The sequence below is a fragment of the Maylandia zebra genome, linkage group LG9 (genome assembly GCF_041146795.1).
Source record: "Maylandia zebra isolate NMK-2024a linkage group LG9, Mzebra_GT3a, whole genome shotgun sequence".
Classification (NCBI taxonomy): domain Eukaryota; kingdom Metazoa; phylum Chordata; class Actinopteri; order Cichliformes; family Cichlidae; genus Maylandia; species Maylandia zebra.
The window spans coordinates 35,038,208-35,052,338 of NC_135175.1; the positions used below are offsets into that span (position 1 = coordinate 35,038,208).

Below are 14,131 nucleotides of genomic sequence, written 5' to 3' on the forward strand. Positions count from 1 at the left end.
CGCTCTGACTTGAAGTGACTGCAATCACTTTGGGAGAGATTGTTGCAGGTTTTAAATAAATGCTGCCTTATTTATAAATGCAGACTAAATGCTGCCATGTTTTCATCAGTTTGGTGTTAGGCTTGGTCAGTGAGCACTGCTCGAGGGGACTCGACTCACCGGGTTGGTTAGTCAGTTGCCGTTAATAGACTTACATTAGTTTATGTTTGCTAACTAAAAGCAGAACTCACTGGAATATAAAGACACTAGAACTAGAAATCAGTCTAAGGGGGGGTCACTTTTATGCTGCCTCTGACTTCAACAATACCTTTAAAGTTAACCTGGGGGTATACAGTCTACTTTAACTCTCTATCTTTTAAGCAGTAAGTGGTTCTTCATTGGGAAAATCTCCCGCTTACAGTGGCTTGCAAAATTATTCGGCCCCTTTGAACTTTTCCACATTTTGTCACATTACAGCCACAAACATGAATCAATTTTATTGGAATTCCATGTGAAAGACCAACACAAAGTGGTGCACACGTGAGAAGTGGAACAGAAATCCTACATGATTCCAAACATTTTTTACAAATAAATAACTGCAAAGTGGGCTGTGTGTAATTATTCAGCCCCCTGAGTCAATACTTTGTAGAACCAGCTTTTGCTGCAATTCCAGCTGCCAGTCTTTTAGGGTCTGTCTCTACCAGCTTTGCACATCTAGAGACTGAAATCCTTGCCCATCCTTCTTTGCAAAACAGCTCCAGCTCACTCAGAACCACTTCATAAAGTGGTTGTTCAGGTTTAAGCAGTGGGAGGCGAAAACCTAATATATCCATAAGTGATGGCTTAACATTCTGCATTCAAGTATAAGTTTGTCTAAGTCCGCCATTGTAGAAATTCATTGCACCGAAAGAAAAAACGTGCACAGTGTGACGTCAAAATAGGCGCACACCTTTGACGCTGCGTTTTCTCAGTTTTCCTCATCCACACGTAAATGCAAAAACTTGAGTTTTCGAAAATATCCACCCTGGCAGGCGTTTTTTAAAATCTCAGTTTTCAGCGAACGAAAACGAGGTTTACGTGTGGACGAAAGGTGTAAACGCATAGAAAAATCTGCGTTTTCAAAAATACCCTGGTACGTGTGGACGTAGCCTTATTCATTATTCAAGGCACAAACGGAAAGTCATGTACGCGTGCAACGTAAAGTTAGGTGAGTGTGCAACGTAAAGGTGAGCGTGCAACGTAAAGTCACGTGGACATGCCGCGTGAGCATTCGAACTGAGTCTAAAGTTTTAGTGTGCGAATTGAAGCGGGTGCTCTCCAATCATCAAAAGTAACAAAGTCATTGAACACATTTATACAGTTACCTTTACATTTACCAATCATATATCACAGATTTACATTTTTTTTAGTACTATGCAAAAAGGCAAAGACAGAGCGACAGTCTGGGTCAATGGTGGCCGAGGCGACGGCAAGGCTAACAAAGGAACCCTCGAAGCGTTAGGCTAGCTTTGTAACAGAATATAACAGAAAAGTATGAAACTCCAGCTGAGTTGTAAGATGAAAAGTGGACACAATTTCGGGCTCCCACATTTTGTCAGAAACTGTACATTAACGAGTTTTTTACTGTTATTCAAATGCAACTGTGGAAATAACAAATAGAAGAAAATTCATTCATTCTTACCTTATACTAATCGTGGTGCAGGCCAGTGCAGTGCATGAACTGCTGCCTTCTCCGGTCAATTCCGCTGAGAGTAAATCTAATGTCCCGCTCTACTGTACAAGACAATGGTTACCTGGAGGGATGTACCACTGTGAGAGGGGTGCTGCGGAATAGTCCAAGTGATCGCTGCTTTAATTTCCCGCTCAACTATACATAAATTGCAGGTCGACACGATTTTTCAAAGCTGGTGAACTAGACCAAAGTCATTGATAACAAAAGAACAATAAATCTACTTTCTCCGGTACTTTATACCCGCTCAGTTGCAATGCAATTTAATGCACTACTAGAAATCGATGGCTTTTTGATGGTGTCCGGCGCGGAATGATGGTCAACTATAAATAGACGTTTTCTCGACGTTGTTGTTGTCACCTGGTCAACTACAAATAGATCAAATATCAATGACAAAAAAACAACGGTAAATCAACATCATTTCAACGTCCCTATAGTAAGACCATGGGTTTACCACAGTATTTCAATGTTGTTACAACAGTGACATTTCAACCCTGACCATAACGACGGATTGGATGAAAAATCAACATCGATTCAATGTCGTCTTGCTATCTGGAATCTTTTGATTGGTTGACATGGTACATTTTTTGACCATTAGGAAAGGGTGGGGTTTTTTGGTGTTGTCTTCGCTCACAGGTGGAAAGTGCTTTATGGCATTTTCCTTATGAAACACAGTTTTTACCGTTTCTTCCCGCAGTAAATATAAACAATGATAGTATTCAGGAAGAAAACCAAATATTTCATATATTTTTAACATAACTCTGGTTTTACGTGGCCGATCAACACAATTTAAAAACTCCATCAATGCTGTCTTAGCCTGATACCACAATTTTTCTTAAAAATGCCAGCCAAGTGCCAATTGCTTTACACGTAATAGAGGATTTCTCAAAAGGGTCTGGATTGGTCCTAAACTTAAATAAATGTCAATTATTGCCTGTCAAAGAGTGTAATGTTCAGAGTATTTGTAATATAACAGTTAAAAATGAAGCAACATATTTAGATCTGATTATCTGCAAAGATCCAAAAGACAGAATTTTACTAAATTGTCCCCCAATTATTAAAAAATCTCAAACCAAATTAAATCAATGGTTGCAGAGAGATTTAAGTTTAAGAGGAAGGGTATTGCTCTCAAAAGCAGAAGGTCTGTGTCGACTGACTTATGCAGCAATTTCTCTGCATGTGGACGGCAAAACTTGTAAGGATATCGACCGAATGCTCTTCAACTTCCTCTGGAAAAACAGGACACATTACATTACATCAGAAAAAGTGTATTGATGAATGACTATGAACACGGTGGTCTCAATGTTTTGGATTTTACTACTCTAAACAATACATTTAAGATTAATTGGGCTAAACATTTTCTTAAAAATCCGGTATCCATTTGGAAGTTTGGTGGTCTAAGTTATCTTAGGTTGTGATTATAATATAGATAAGCTTCCAGAAAACCTTTCGATGCTTCACAAACAAGTTCTATTAGCTTGGTCCCTTATATATAAACACAACTTTACACCCCATACGTATTCAATTTGGAATAATAGGAACATAGTGTATGAAAATAAATCATTATTTTTTTCTAGGTGGGTTGAGAAACGGATTGTTTTAGTGAATCAGCTGTTTAATCCTAATGGGCAGCTTATGTCCTATTCAGAATTCTTAAACACCTATAAATTTCCAGCCACACCCAAAGAATATGCCATATTATTTGATGCAATACCTACGGGTATTATAATGCTTTTTAAAGGTATTCAACCTTGCATATCATCTGTTTCTCTCCCCAACCCTTTAGATTCACACATAGGAAGAATCTGTCTAACAAACCGTAGTAAAAGTAATAAGAATATCCGTGCTTTGTTCCAGACAGAATCTCTAACTATTCCACATGTGGTCTCTTATTGGAATTTCTTTGTCAGTGACATTAACTGGAAAAGAGTATGGACAATTCCTAACAAGTAACTGGTAACGAATAAAGTGAAGGAAGTCTCCTTTAAAATACTGCATAAATTTTATCCTGCTAATCATTAGGTGACAAAGTTCAAAAGGGACATAAATGTGAACTGTGGATTTTGTGGAAGCCATCCTGAGACTGTGCAACACCTTTTCTGGATCTGTTCATACGCTAGAACATTTTGGAAAGACTTCAGTAGATTCATTGCTGGACATCTCTATAAAGACTTTACTGTGAAATGGGAAAATCTTGTATTTTGTTTCTTTCGAAGGCAAAAAAAAGAAGATGCTTACTTTATAATAAACTTGTTAGTTATCTTAGCTAAATTTTATTTTCACAAATGCAAATACAGTAACAAAAAACCTAATTTTAAACATTACTATAATGATGTTTTATGTTACATAAAATTGATTAGTGGATCACTCAACAAAAAGGCTATGAAAACTATTACTATTTGTAGTAATTACAAATTATTTGAATGTTTGTAATTCTTTGTATCACACCCTCTGGCATATATAATAATTTTGTTCTGGTTGTATACATGTTCTGTATACTGTTTCTTAATAAAGTTTATTTAAAAAAAAAAAAAGAGGACGCGGCTCATGAATTTGGACACCCCCCAAATGTAGCTTCTGAGTCACGTGACCGCACAGCAACGAATCACAGCAGAGCAGAAAATGGGGCGGAGCAAAGCATGTGTGCAAGAGAGGAGTCGAGCAGAGAGAGCTGCTTTTTCATGAAACGGGAGTAAAGTAGTGAACTTAGAGGAGAGAAACAAACTAAAGAATCGATCATAAACCACTACCAACGTCCTGATCGATATCTGCATCGATCTGCCCACCCTTGTCTCCTGGATCGTAGCTGAGATCAGCGTGAACCACGTGGGTCTCTGCTCCCTGATCTGTTTCCTGTGTTTGGAAAGAGTTGCAGCTTCATCGCGGAGTTTCTCTCGGTTTGTGGGCTCATCTAAAGGTAAGCACCGAGCTAACTTTACTGTGAGTTCAGTTCATGTTGAGTTTAGCTCCTGAATGAGGTCTTCTGCTGCTCTCCTCGGTGTCTGTTCACAGTTTATTGTGAACACGTTGAGAGAAGAGTGAGAGAGTGTTTGGAGAAAAACACCAACTAATCATTAGCTCAGCATGCTGGGAGAAGTTGGAGCAGAAAAGGCTTTTCATTGTCCCTGCAGCTGTTTTTCTGCCTGCACCAAACCTCTACAGCCTCATTTGTATTTACCGCGTTGACTACATCCACGATTAAAAGACCTTACGCCCCTACAGCGTTATGTACGGTTCAATGTGTGCTCGCTATTCATTGTGCCTTTAGGTGCAGCTGCCCGTACTCACAAAGAAAGTTTTGGTGTGATTCTCCTTTGCTGAGATCAACATGTCTGAAACAACTTTTTTTGTGTTTTTGATGCAGTGTTTTCTATAATTCCGTCATAATGGTTTGTATGAGCGGTGAAACATGTTTTACCAAACTTAAAGAAGTCCAGCCGCTTTCTTGTTGAAATTGTTGAACAACATTGAACAACAGACACACACAGTGCAGTGCGGACTTAAATCCACATGTGGCAGCACTGAAAGTAAGAGAGACCTTTAACCTTTGAACCTGTCCCTTATAGAGAAGGAAAACAATCACAAAAGTACCCAGTGACTGTGCTGGTTGGGATTGTAAAAAAGTTAAATAAATAAAGACATAAAAATGTAAACATTTTAAAATGCCTGCCTCTACAAAAAGGAATGAGATGGTATTGTGATTTTGGGAGAAAATGTCACATTGTTAAAGCCATACAACTTGAAAATGATCACAAATGTACCTGAGAACACGTTTAATGTTTGCAGGTAACAAGGTGATTTTAATTATGTATTTTTGAATATCTGCTGATGCAGCCATGAATGTGGAAATTATGTGATTTCTGAATGTAATAATTTCCCATTTCTGAAGACTGCTTCAACAAAAATGCAGGTTCAATAGTTAATGATGGTTGATAACAGCTTGGTTATTGTACACTATATTTAACTTATAAATTCGTAAGTATGTAATATATCAGTGTGTATTTTCTGTTTCCCTTTTAGTTGTTGTAAAACTTGAACGCTGTCACAGATGGTCTTGGTGATGTGTTAAATACAGGAATTTTGTGTTATAATGGAGTACCACCTAATGTGTGTGGGATCGTTATAGGAATGTGGTCAATTGGGGTCCTTAGGGACTAGTAAAGCACTATACAAATACAGGCCATTTACCATTTTACCATTTTTATTACAGTTTAATTACATTTGCAGATTGTTTCGGTGGAGTTTAATAAACTCAGCCGTCTACATCGGAGTATATTCTCGAGCATCTCACACTTCTGATAATCAGCTGTCTGCTTGACGTTTATTCAGCTGTGTAAAAACTATAACTTTAATCTCAGCCAAACCGATTTACTCAGGAACAAATAAAATACTAAAAAAAGCCAAACAATAACATTTCTAAGTTATCCAAGTGACTCATATATCATGTTTAACCTGAGTAGTGAAAGACAAAAAAGATGTTAAACCTTTATTTTGTGACCCAGAAAGAATAATAAGAGTAATATTAAAACTAACCGGCTGCCGCCATTGTAGGAAACTGAGCTTTTTTTTATTTTTTATTTTGAAATATATACAGGGTGTAGCATCCCCTGGGTAAAGGTGGTGGTATGCAGGGAGCTCAGTGGTAGAGGTGGGCGATATAAACGATATACGATAGAAACAATATAAATTTGACCAACGATAGAGATTTTGACTATATCGCGATAGCGCATGTTGATGATGTCATCAAGCTGCGCCTGTTTTGGTCGAAAGCATCGCAGCGGCTAAAACCATTATCATCTGCAAATTATGCCAAGCGACAGTCATAGCAAAGAGATGAAGCCCTTTTGAAATATGGGGAAAGCCAAAAACTGCGCTTCCTCCACTTCCGTAACATTGATTCATTAATGTTGAATTCTCTCGCAGCTGCTCTATTCCCATGTTGTTGCAGTATATTAATAACTAACCTCGTATTGTGGATGAATAATCTCAGTTGTTCTCCTGACTGAAGTTTGGCCCGTGTACAGCATCCTGCTATACGATTGCATTTGTCCCTGACCAGCAGAATCCCTCACGTTAACTTTTAATGAGTGGAAAAAAAGTTGGCGTTCATCCTCCAGCTTCATTGTGCTAATGTTATGCTAACATAGCTGTGTCGCTAGCAATCACGTAGCACAAAATTATATATCAGGTAGTCAAACTTCAGTAACCCCTCAAAGGCCACTGCTGTTTAGTTTTCTGTCTTCATTTATGTTGGAAGTGATAGCAGAGCTGTACGTTTGAATTAGTTTCAAAAATCTCTTAGAACATGTCATGTTTAGGTGTAAACTAGCGAGCTAACTTCCTGTTAACTTCTATCTCTGTTAAATTTAATAAATTCTGTTTTCATGGATGCATCGATGTAAAACTTAATTGTTACACCCGCTAAAGCAGCAACGCTGATGATTTAATTAAAGATGAAAGAATTTAGACCGTTTTTAACTCTTAGTATTCGTTTGACTTTGGGATCTGAAGTTGACGGAGTTTTGGACCCAGATTACTCCGTGAAGCTTTTCACTACGGCAGCCATAATGCTCTGACAATCCATCAAGCTGTGCGGCTTACCAAAGTTGTACTAAAACATTTTTTTTTTTTGTCATCAACAATTTTTATTTATTTCATTTTAAACTTCAATAACAGAACTTAAGAATAACTACATAAATAAATAGTTTAAAAAACAAACAAACAAAAACGAACAACAACAAAACACAACAACAGAAACAAAAAAAAAACAACCAAAGGAAAGTTATCCTATTCTTTCTTCGCACACCAATCCCCACACCACCACTCTATCATTACTCTTCTGTTCTTCAAGTTACAGAAAGCCAGCTTGTAAAGGGGGACCAAATACAATCATATTGATGCAATTTATCTAATAAACCATAAGTCACTTTTTCACAAGACGCCAACTTAGCCATTGTCTTTAGCCACTCTTCATAGGGAGGGGGGTTCTTTTTCCGCCAATGTCTTAGTAGGACCCGTTTGGCCGTAGTAAGAGCCAGAATAATCCATCTTTTTGTATAACTAGAAAAATCTCCATCAGAAAGTTCTGTGGTTATACCAAGTATGGACAGTTTTGGTGAGATACCAAATCTCCTTTTTAAAACACTGAAAATTACCTCCATTATATTTTCCCACCAATCTCGAAGTGCCGAACAGCTCCATAAGATATGTAAAATCGAGGCATTTTGACCATCACATCTCCAACATTCGTCCGTAGAGGCCAGGTTCCATTTATACAATTGTTGCGGTGTTCGATGCCACCTATGGATTATCTTAAGTTGAATAAATCTACTGCCTGTTTCTTTATACATAGTATTAACACTTTGAAAACATGAATCCCATTCAACTGAAGATATGTCCAATGCCATGTCCTGGGCCCAGTAGCCCTTAACTTTAAGGAGAGGGTCAGCTGACCGTTCTTGCAATAAGTGATAAATCTTAGAGGTAATGCCTTTACCCAAGGGTGATCTTGAGAGCAGGACTTCCACAGGGCTGCCCACAGGACAACTCAAGGGGGTTCCCAGCCACTTCGATAATGAACTATGTATTTGGACATATCTCCAGAATTGATTACGCTTCAACTTATATAACTCCACAATTTTATCAAAGCTTAAAAAACATTTAGTCCCACAGTCAAATAAATCTGATACATTAAGGATGCCTGCTTTACGCCACTGTAGCCAGTCAACCGATGTCCCTCCAATTAAAATTCTTTTATTCCCCCATAAGGTTGCCGAAGGTGATTTAATAAAGTCCCAGCGACCTGCCCTATGTAATTTACACCACAATGTCTTCGCGTTTGCAATTATAGGATGGGTAGTTTTATGACTGGTATCAAACAGCTCCCTCCAAGGAGAAATACCGCCATTAACTTCCGTCTCTATATGGGACCAGATGGGTTTAACTGGTGCAGTAGGTAACCAAGCTCTAAGTTGTTTCACGTTCATCACCCAATAATACCATTGGAAATTAGGCAATGAAAAACCTCCTTGTTTTACACTCGCTTGAAGTTTCCTAATACTTAAACGATGTGGTGAACTACCCCAAAGAAACTGCCGGATCAAAAAGTCTAGATCTTTGAAATACTTATCTGGAATGTGTAATGGAATATTAGATAAAATATAAAAGATCATGGGTGCAGTCATCATCTTAATACAACTAATTTTACCCCATATTGTGAGACGCACTCTGGACCATCTACCAAATTCCATTTTTATTCTTTCAATCATTGGCTCCATATTTGCTTGAACCATCTTAGTGTAATCCGAGGTAATTTGTATCCCCAAATACCTCAAACCATTCACGGACCACCGAAACTCCCACTGTTTAAATAAAGTATGGGGGCAGTGTCCTGACATAGGCATTGCCTCTGATTTATCCCAGTTGACACGATACCCTGAAAGCAGCGTAAAGCTTTCTATACGTTCTAATAGGGCTTGAATTGACTTCCCAGGCTGGGTCATAAGTAACAACATATCATCTGCATATAATAGAAGCTTATGTTGACTATTACCCATCGAAATTCCAAATATATTTACATTATTTCTCAGTTTTTGTGCCAGAGGCTCTATAGCAATTACAAAGAGACCGGGGCTAAGGGGACAACCCTGTCTTGTGGATCTCTGTAAAAGGAATAGGTCTGATATGAGCCCATTCGTCAATACTCGCGCTGAAGGCGAATCTTATAATATCTTTATCCACCTAATAAAATTATCACCAAAACCGAACTTTTCTAATGTCTTAAACAGATAATCCCACTCAACACAATCAAAAGCTTTTGCAGCATCCAGCGATAGGGCCACTGTTGGATATACTGAATCATATACATAATTTTGCAAATAAACCAACCGTCTAATATTATCTGAACCATAGCGGTTTGGAACAAAACCAGATTGGTCTGCATGAATTATTTTTGCCATTACTGCTTTTAATCGGGCCGCTAAGACCTTTGCCAAGATTTTTTGGTCAGAATTCAGCAAAGATATAGGGCGGTAACTACTTGGGTCTAAAGGGTCTTTCCCAGTTTTAAGAATAAATGTTATAAGTCCAGAGTGCATTGACTGAGGTAATGAGCCTACTTTGAACGCCTCATTATAAACATCGAGCAACAGGGGACTTAACATATCTTCAAATGCTCTATAGAAATCCAATGGTAACCCATCTAATCCTGGAGCTTTATTAAGTGGCATACTGTTAATTGCATGGGTAATCTCCTCCACTGTAATTGGAGCATCTATAATCAGCTGGTCAGTAGTAGAAAGCTGTGGCAGGTTTAAATCAGTAAAAAATGCTTCGAATTTCTGTTCATCTAAACTACCTTGTGTAGAATAAAGATTATTGTAAAAGGCCCTGAATCCATCATTTATATGTCTAATAGAAGTTGAAATAACCCCATCTGATTGTCGTATGCCTGGGATATGGTTCATACTGTCTTTCTGTTTAAGACGGTATACTAATAAACGACTCGGCTTTTCTCCCATTTCCCAATATGCTTGATTAATGCGAAATAAAGCGTATTCTGCCTTTCTGTTGTACAGTACATTCAACTCATATTTAACTTTAACGATTTTATTCAACGTAACTCTGTCTTTTGTATGGGAATGTACTGCCTCAAGTGCCTTTAATTTGGCTTCTAACGTAATGATATTCTTGTTAGCTGCCTTCTTTTTAAAGGAAGCGTAAGAAATTATTCTCCCCCTTAAGTATGCCTTCATAGCATCCCACCAAGTAGCCAATGTAGTGTCCTCTCGATTATTTGTCTGTTTGTAAAATTGTATTTCATCTCTTATCAATTTAATAAAACCAGAGTCTTTAATTAAGGACACATTTAAACGCCATCTGCGGCTTGGAGGAATCTGTAAAATATTTCCAAGACATAGAAAAATTGGCGCATGGTCCGAAATTACTATATTACCAATACTTGAATCTATAGAATTATTCACTAAGGCTTCAGAAATAAGAAGAAGAAAGAAGAAGAAAGTGTGTACATTATTGTACTTTATTGAGCCCCGTGGGGAAATTGCTCTCTGCATTTAACCCATTCACTCAGTGAAGCAGTGGGCAGCCATTGGGCGCCCGGGGAGCAGTGTGTAGGGACGGTACCTTGCTCAGGGGTACCTCAGGGTAGCTGTTAAGGGGAATCGAACCCCCGACCTTCCGATCATGGGGCAACCACTCTACCTACTGAGCTATCCCTGCCCAGAAAGTAGTGAGGCGGAGAGTAAAATGAATATTCCCTGCCTTCTGGATGCATTGTCCGCCAAATATCATTCAGACCCAAATCTGAGGTCATCTGCCTTATGGCAACTACAGATTTACTCTCTGTGCCTCTCCTAGGAAGTGATCTATCTAGGTCTTGATCCAGTATTTGATTAAAATCTCCTCCTACCACTATTTGTGCACCTTCTAATTCCAAAAGATACTGTGACAGGTTATGAAAAAAGGCGGGTATGTCCGCATTAGGTGCATAGATATTACATAAAAACATAAAATTATTGGTGTGTCCAGTAATTGTCCATAAACCAATATAAATCTACCTTCCTTATCTGGTATTACTTTTGTTTCAGTAAAGCTAACTGCTTTATGAATCAGAACCGACACTCCCCTGCTTTTACCAGTTCCAGGACTGGAAAAGACTTTACCTACCCAGGAACATTTAAGTTTTAAAGTTTCTGACTTACACATGTGTGTTTCTTGAATAAAGGCTATATCAACTCTTGATAACTTTAAATATGTTAATATTTTCTTCCTCTTAATCCCGTTATTCAACCCCTTAACATTCCAGCTGGCTATTTTGAAATCTGTCTGTCTATCCATGTTACAATGTGGAATTCCATATAATACTCCAATTCATAAATATATCCATTATAGAGGGTGGTTTTATGTGAAGATAAACCAATTTATAAATACAAGGACTCAAAATAAATAGAAACAAACTGAAAACAGCTCCAGCAAAACTCCAGCCAGAAAAAAGGAAAAAACAAAAGGCAAGACTAATTCTTGCTAACACTGGAAAACCCAGGGTTGGTGGTCACCGGTGCCCGGCTAGCAACCCAGCACATAACTAGTAGTTTATAGGGATATTTAAATTAATCGAGTAAAAGGGAAAAAAAAAAAAGAAAATCCCTGCACCAAACCCATCTAACAACACGTTAAACGCACTTACATATGGTAAAGTACTTCACCATCCCCGATCACAAAACAAAACAAAAAAAAGGCAGAAAGTGTCACTTATCTTAAGGGAACATATTCTTAATAAATTTTGCAGCCTCCTCCGGTGAAGAAAATCTGTGCCTTGCTCCATTGCGTTTTATTTCTAGAGTAGCGGGGAAAAGCAGCGAGTATTCCACTCCTTTTTCTCTCAACTCCAACTTAATTTGTTTGAAAGACATGCGCCGGTCCATGGTTCGTCGGGAGTAATCCGGAAAAAACATTATCTTCGCCCCACGCCATAGAATCTGGCCTTTCTCTCTGGCCGCCCGAAGGATGTCTTCCTTATCCCGATAACGGAGTAAGTTAACCATAACAGGCCGCGGTCGTTCTCCCTCTCTCCTACTCCGTTTCGGTGGACCCATAGGAACACGATGCGCTCGCTGTATATCTAGCGTACGGGGCTCCAAAGTTAAATCCAACATTATGGGGATCTCCCGCTGTAAGAACTTGATCATATCCTCTCCTTCTATTAACTCAGGTATACCAATTATCCTGATATTACAGCGCCGTCCTCTGTTGTCCAGATCTTCAATATGGTTCCGTAAGTTCTTAATTTCTTCTTGAATAGTGGGTAATTGTTGCTCTGACGCATGGGTTGCCTCCTCAAGAGTTGCAACCCGACTTTCCACTTCTTCCATGCGGGCACTCAACGCATTGATTTTACCTTCGATCTCCTGAACAGTCGTTTTTATCTGTTTCGTGTCCTTTTCAATATTATTTGTCGATGTCCGAATGATTCTTAACTCCGCAACCAACTCGTTTAGTGTTAATTCTCCTCCCGAGGCTACACACGTCGCAGCGGCTGGGTCTTCCTGAGGCCTGCTGACGTAGGCATCCATTTTCTTAGTAGTTTTAGCTTGTTGTTCAGTCGGAGGGTCTTTAGCACGCTGCGCCCTTCTGGTTTGCCGTTTCCGCATTAGTTCACAAAGGCTAGTTATTTAAGGGCATTTCACATACATGTGCCAATACACAATGTTCCAAAAAAGACGGTGCATGCTATTACTGTATCTATTTTCAGTGTGCAAGTTGCAGAGCAACTCTTTTCAGACTGCCATCTTGTCGGGAACCACCGTACTAAAACATTTTTTTAACAGATTTCTGCACGCAGAAATCGGTTCGAGGTCAGTAAGCACAACCAGAATTCATACATAAGGCACACTCTCGATTTTTGAGAAAATTAAAGGATTTTTAGTGTGGAAAATACGTTATACAGAAGAAAAGAATATATCACGATATATATCGTTACCGCACATGCTTCAAATTATATCACCTTATGAATTTTAGGCCATATCGCCCAGCCCTACTCAGTGGCCTTTTCCCTTTCAAGTTCTTGTAGGCAGCTGATGACTTTCTTTTTGTAGTTGCTCCTGGGATTTCACCTTGAAGCTTCATAGTAGAGATGTGCAAAGCAGCCAGTATCTGTATTTGTATTTATTGAGGGGGGAAAAGTATTTGTATTTGAGTAAAATTCAAGCTGGGCATAAAAATCAATTTTTTGTGTTACGCTTGTAATTAATGTTATAGTGTAAGTATTCTTTAATTGTATCCATTATAGCAACTATGGATAGGCAGTATTAGTTGATTTTTTTCTTTCCATAAATCCAGCAATGAACATGTAACGTCACTGAAAAGAAAATAACATAACAGCCATTGCCTCAACCATGGTTAAACCAACAACTAAGGTTAACCTTAGCATAGGTTGAAATACCTAAGTAGCCTAAATGTACTATATAGCTCGCACAAGTGCATACATTCGACACAATCATTGTTTTAACCTTTTTGCCGAACTTTATCGTTACTCTGTCAACAGCCTGTTGTCTAAATTACCAAGCTAACAGAGCTACGTAAACAGAGTGAGCATAAGAGCACCCGAATGCAGATGTCAATAGTGCAGCGTAATGAAATAATCTCCCGATCTTCGCGAAACCTATAAACTACCTCCAGAACACAGTTAAGGTCCAAAAAATCTATTGAACAAAAATAGTGATGCAGTTCAGTGTTTTTTTTCGCTCAGCCGAGCCGTCTCTGTCGCTGTGTGGAGCAGCCTGTGTCAGTCACCTCTTTCACACGTCACTCACTCATCCAGTACTGTTCTGCAGTCTCTCAAGGAAACTCAGCTGTTTCATATAAAGTTTTCCCTTGTTCCCAAATATAAATATTTTTTAAGTATTT

General features: G+C 38.6%; 1 protein-coding gene across 2 annotated transcripts in view; it reads left to right on the forward strand.

The window, feature by feature from the left end:
• The first annotated feature begins 4,373 nt into the window (after nucleotides 1-4,373).
• The window catches only part of LOC112435281 (uncharacterized), a 33,854-nt gene continuing 24,096 nt past the window's right edge, over nucleotides 4,374-14,131 (forward strand). For both annotated transcript variants that reach the window (XR_013100242.1, XM_076888539.1), the window contains exon 1: nucleotides 4,374-4,625. The gene's annotated coding sequence lies outside the window, so the exon portion shown is untranslated. The remainder of the gene's footprint in view (nucleotides 4,626-14,131) is intronic.